The following is a 6,596-nucleotide window of genomic DNA, read 5'->3' as shown; positions in this document are numbered from 1 at the left end:
GGAGCAGCCCCAAGTCGTGGTCCACATTGGCACCAACGACATAGGTAGGAAGAGAGATGGGGATTTAAGGCAGAAATTCAGGGAGCTAAGATGGAAGCTGAGAGCTAGGACGAACAGAGTTGTTGTCTCTGGTTTGTTGCCCGTGCCACGTGCTAGTGAGCGAGAAATAAGGAGAGAGAGGAGTTGAACACGTGGCTACAGGGATGGTGCAGGAGGGAGGGTTTTGGATTCTTGGATAATTGGGGCTCTTTCTGGGGTAGGTGGGACCTCTACAAGCAAGATGGTCTTCACCAGAACCAGAGGGGTACCGATATCCTGGGGGGGAAATTTGCTAAGGCTATTCGGGTGGGTTTAAATTAATTCAACAGGGAGATGGGCACCAAAATTGTAGTTCGACTATAGAAAAGGTTGAGAGTAGGGTGGTCCGAAATCAAGTTTCAGGGAAGCAAGATGGCACCGGCAAGCAAGAAGTTGGTTTGAAGTGTGTCTACTTCAATGCCAGGAGCGTCCGGAATAAGGTAGGTGAACTTGCAGCATGGGTTAGTACCTGGGACTTCGATGTTGTGGCCATTTCGGAGACATGGATAGAGCAGGGACAGGAATGGTTGTTGCAGATTCCGGGATTTAGATGTTTCAGTAAGAACAGAGAAGATGGTAAAAGGGGTGGAGGTGTGGCATTGTTGGTCAAGGACAGTATTACAGTTGCAGAAAGGATGTTTGGGGACTCGTCAACTGAGGTAGTATGGGCTGAGGTTAGAAACAGGAAAGGAGAGGTCACCCTGTTGGGAGTTTTCTATAGGCCTCCGAATAGTTCCAGCGATGTAGAGGAAAGGATAGCAAAGATGATTCTCGATAGGAGTGAGAGAGACAGAGTAGTCGTCATGGGGGACTTCAACTTTCCAAATATTGACTGGGAACACTATAGTTCGAGTACTACAGATGGGTCAGTTTTTGTCCAGTGTGTGCAGGAGGGCTTCCTGACACAGTATGCAGATAGGCCAACAACGGGTGAAGCCACATTAGATTTGGTACTGGGCAATGAGCCTGGCCAGGAGTTAGATTTGGAAGTAGGTGAGCACTTTGGTGATAGCAATCACAATTCTGTTATGTTTACTTTAGTGATGGAAAGGGATAGGTGCATACCACTGGGCAAGAGTTATAGCTGGGGGAAAGGCAATTACAATGAGATTAGGCAAGATTTAGGGAGCATAGAATGGGGAAGGAAACTGCAGGGGATGGGCACATTAGAAATGTGGAGCTTATTCAAGGAAAAGCTCCTGTGTGTCCTAGATATATATGTACCTGTCAGGCAGGGAGGAAGCTGTAGAGCGCAGGAGCCGTGGTTTACGAAGGAGTTGGAATCTCTGGTCAATAGGAAGAAGAAGGCTTATGTTAGGATGAGATGTGAAGGCTCAGTTAGGGCACTTGTGGGCTACGAGGTAGCCAGGAAAGACCTAAAGAGAGAGCTCAGAAGAGCCAGGAGGAGACATGAGAAGTTGTTGGTGGATAGGATCAGGGTAAACCCTAAGGCTTTCTATAGGTATTTAAGGAATAAAAGAATGACGAAAGTAAGATTAGGGCCAATCAAGGTTAGTAGTGATAAGTTGTGTGTGGAGTCAGATGAGATAGAGGAAGTGCTAAATGAATATTTTTCAACCGTATTCCCTCTAGAAAACGACAATGTTGTCGAGGAGAATACTGAGATACAGGCTACTAGACTAGGTGGGATTGAGGTTCACAAGGAAGAGGTATTAGAAACCCTTCAGAGGATGAAGATAGATAAGTCCCCTGGGCCGGACGGGATTTATCCTCGGATCCTCTGGGAAGCCAGGGAGGAGATTGCCGAGCCTTTGGCATTGATCTTTAACTCGTCATTGTCTACAGGAATAGTGCCAGATGACTGGAGAATAGCAAATGTAGTTCCCCAGTTCAAGAAGGGGAGTGGAGACAACCCTGGTAATTATAGACCAGTGAGCCTAACTCCAGTTGTTGGTAAAGTGTTGCTAAAGGTCATAAGAGATAGGATTTATAATCATCTAGAAAAGAATAAATTGATTAGGGATAGTCAGCACGGTTTTGTGAAGGGTAGGTCGTGCCTCACAAACCTTATTGAGTTCTTTGAGAAGGTGACCAAACAGGTAGATGAGAGTAAACCGGTTGATGTGGTGTACATGGATTTCAGCAAGGCGTTCGATAAGGTTCCCCACAATAGGCTATTGTACAAAATGCGGAGGAATGGAATGGTGGGAGATATAGCAGTTCGGATCAGAAATTGGCTTGCTGAAAGAAGACAGAGGGTGGTAGTTGATGGGAAATGTTCATCCGGGAGACCAGTTACTAGTGGTGTACCACAAGGGTCGGTGTTGGGTCCACTGCTGTTTGTCATTTTTATAAATGACCTGGATGAGGGCGTAGAAGGTTGGGTTAGTAAATTTGCAGACGACACTAAGGTTGGTGGAGTTGTGGATAGTGACGAAGGATGTTGGAGGTTACAGAGGGACACAGATAAGCTGCAGAGCTGGGCTGAGAGGTGGCAAATGGAGTTTAGTGTGGACAAGTGTGAGGTGATGCACTTTGGCAGGAGTAACCAGAAGGCAACGTACAGGGCTAATGGTAAGATTCTTAGTAGTGTAGATGAGCAGAGAGATCTCGGTGTCCATGTACACAGACACTTGAAAGTTGCCACCCAGGTTGACAGGGCTGTTAAGAAGGCATACAGTGTTTTAGCTTTTATTAATAGAGGGATCGAGTTCCGGAACCAAGAGGTTATGGTGAAGCTGTACAAAACTCTGGTGTGGCCCCACTTGGAGTATTGTGTACAGTTCTGGTCACCGCATTATAAGAAAGGTGTGGAAGCTTTGGAAAGGGTGCAGAGGAGATTTACTAGGATGTTGCCTGGTATGGAGGGAAGGTCTTATGAGGAAAGGCTGAGGGACCTGAGGCTGTTTTCATTAGAGAGAAGAAGGTTGAGACGTGACTTAATTGACACATATAAAATAATCAGAGGGTTAGATCGGGTGGATAGGGAGAGCCTTTTTCCTCGGATGGTGACGGGGAGCACAAGGGGGCATAGCTTTACATTGAGGGGTGAAAGATATAGGACAGATGTCAGAGGTAGTTTCTTTACTCAGAGAGTAGTTAGGGAATGGAACGCTTTGCCTGCAACGGTAGTAGATTCACCAACTTTAGGTACATTCAAGCCATCATTGGATAAGCATATGGACGTACATGGAATAGTGTAGGTTAGATGGGCTTGAGATCGGTATGACAGGTCGGCACAACATCGAGGGCTGAAGGGCCTGTCCTGCGCTGTAATATTCTATGTTCTAGACAAATTTGTTGAGCTCACTATCAAGTACCAGTTCAGAGGGATCTGAGCTTCCTTTCAGTTGAATGACTGGTTAGCTTTGAGAAGTATGCAAGCTGTGAGAGTTTGTGTGGAAGTTTGTAAGTTGTCAGAACTGAAAAGGAATCCAGGCTTCTGAACTGGAAAGATATCTCTAAGCTCTCGAAATGAAAGGGTCAGCTAAGTCAGAAATAAAAGAGTTAAGAAAGGAGTGACGCTTCACCAGGGATGAAAATTTACAAAAGATATTGCTGGGAAAAAGGTTGATATTTTGTTCTACTATTTATGTTTAGATTTTTCTAAGCTGTTTTATGTACATATATAGTGAGGGTTTTGTTTGTTTTCTGCTTTTCTGAAATAAATTTTTGTGTTCCTTTGTTAGAGAGCATTCACACTCTTGGGTGAATGTTTTCAGTGGCTAACTGCCACAGTGGCCAATTGCAAAAATTAAACATATGATCTTCTAATAGTATCAGAGATAATGGGAACTGCAGATGCTGGAGAATTCCAAGATAAGATCCCAATTCCTCCGCCTCCGCCGCATCCGCTCCCACGATAAGACATTCCACTCCCGCACATCCCAGATGTCCAAGTTCTTTAAGGATCGCAACTTTCCCCCCACAGTGATCGAGAACGCCCTTGACCGCGTCTCCCGTATTTCCCACAACACATCCCTCACACCCCGCCCCCGCCACAACTGCCCTAAGAGGATCCCCCTCGTTCTCACACACCACCCTACCAACCTCCGGATACAACGCATCATCCTCCGACACTTTCGCCATTTACAATCCGACTCCACCACCCAAGACATTTTTCCATCCCCACCCCTGTCTGCTTTCCGGAGAGACCACTCTCTCCGTGACTCCCTTGTTCGCTCCACACTGCCCTCCAACCCCACCACACCCGGCACTTTCCCCTGCAACCGCAGGAAATGCTACACTTGCCCCCACACCTCCTCCCTCACCTCTATCCCAGGCCCCAAGATGACATTCCACATTAAGCAGAGGTTCACCTGCACATCTGCCAATGTGGTATACTGCATCCACTGTACCCGGTGTGGCTTCCTCTACATTGGGGAAACCAGGCAGAGGCTTGGAGACCGCTTTGCAGAACACCTCCGCTCAGCTCGCAACAAACAACTGCACCTCCCAGTCACAAACCATTTCCACTCCCCCTCCCATTCTCTAGATGACATGTCCATCATGGGCCTCCTGCACTGCCACAATGATGCCACCCGAAGGTTGCAGGAACAGCAACTCATATTCCGCTTGGGAACCCTGCAGCCCAATGGTATCAATGTGGACTTCACCAGTTTCAAAATCTCCCCTTCCCCTACTGCATCCCTAAACCAGCCCAGTTCGTCCCCTCCCCCCACTGCACCACACAACCAGCCCAGCTCTTCCCCCCCACCCACTGCATCCCAAAACCAGTCCAACCTGTCTCTGCCTCCCTAACCGGTTCTTCCTCTCACCCATCCCTTCCTCCCACCCCAAGCCGCACCCCCATCTACCTACTAACCTCATCCCACCTCCTTGACCTGTCCGTCTTCCCTGGACTGACCTATCCCCTCCCTACCTCCCCACCTATACTCTCTCCACCTATCTTCTTTACTCTCCATCTTCGGTCCGCCTCCCCCTCTCTCCCTATTTATTCCAGTTCCCTCTCCCCATCCCCCTCTCTGATGAAGGGTCTAGGCCCGAAAAGTCAGCTTTTGTGCTCCTGAGATGCTGCTTGGCCTGCTGTGTTCATCCAGCCTCACATTTTACTATATGATCTTCTAAGCCAGGTTTCACTCTGGGATCTTACTTGTTCAATGTTACCATCAGCTGGGATCATAACAGAAAAATTAAAGAAGAATTTCTGCAAATTGATATAAGCCCCAACATGGGAAAATTGCATGTGCAGCTCTGAGGTTTTCAGCAATTCATTTTCCCACAGCTGTGTGTGTGGCACAAGAATTCAAAGTATTTTAAACAAATACAGAAAAATATATAATAGTCAATGAACAACATTAAGATTGATTTAATTTGGGATCAGGTTTACAAAACGTTGGCCATGGGATCATGGCGTTGGCCAGGGGGGGGTTTACACGTACAACAGCAAGCTTTTGAACTGAAGTTACGTGAAAGCCAGCTGCTGGCTTGGGCTGGTTTGACAGATCAGTCCTGAGGGATGACATTGGGTGCAAGTCCTTATTTGGTGGAAGACTAATGAGGTAGTCCTAATGGTGTCCTTCGAGTGAGCCTGTAATGGAAAGACACCGGCTCGTCAGATGAACTAAGAATGAACAAGGACAAGATACCTGTAAGATAAAGAGAAAAGCTAAGAATGAAGGATTTTGGTGTGCCAGCAGCAAAAACTCTGGAGATTTTGTGAAGTTGTGGACCCCAAGCTTCGAAGCGTGGAGATAACCCTGAACCTTGGGAGAAATTGCCTGGCCAGCATGAACTTCTAATCTTGCATATTAACCTTTATTTTGGCTAACTGTTCAGGAGGGAATGTCATGGAAACCAATGGGGTTGTGCTTAGTTTCTAGCCTTGTATGAATTGCAGCCTACTGCTAAGTTTTTCTGAACTAAACGGTGTGAATTGTATGTCCATTTTAACTAATTTAATAAAGTTAGTGAAGCTCTAAGGAAGAGTCACTGGACATGAAACGTTAACTCTGATTTCTCTCTACAGAAGCTGCCAGACCTGCTGAGCTTTCATAGTAATCTCTATTTTTGTTCCAAATAAAGTTAGTGGTTAGTTGATACAGATTTACCTCTTTCCCTCTTTGTGCCGAGCCAATAACAGTTGTTGAAGGTGGTAAACCGGCGACAGTGGTTTGATGCCTGTGAAATCCCTCATTTAGGGTTCAAAGAAGAGGCATCTCACAGTAATTCATCAAGAGAGCACTATTAGTTATGTTGTTCCTACTTGCCATAAAATGGTACAGAAATCATGCTGGAAAGAGTTTACATTGACAGAGTTTATGAATGAACAAAGTATCCAGTGTCATATAACAAGTTTTCAGATTGAAGATTTGAGAATTTCTTTTGCTCATTTACCCTATTAACTGTTGATTGAAGTGCGAAAAATGAACTGGCTTCTTATTGCTCATTAATGAATGCTGACAGGGGCCACAATTGTAAATTCCTGTCACCATTTACAGCTAGCTTGTACTGCCATGGAATTGGAGTCAGAGAGGTTTAATCTCCGTATTTAAGGACGTGTATAATGTATTAGAGGCTGGACAGCTAATATTTGT

Source organism: Stegostoma tigrinum, chromosome 10, assembly GCF_030684315.1.
Source record: "Stegostoma tigrinum isolate sSteTig4 chromosome 10, sSteTig4.hap1, whole genome shotgun sequence".
In the NCBI taxonomy this organism is placed as follows: Eukaryota; Metazoa; Chordata; class Chondrichthyes; order Orectolobiformes; family Stegostomatidae; genus Stegostoma; species Stegostoma tigrinum.
This window is presented reverse-complemented; position numbering follows the sequence as displayed.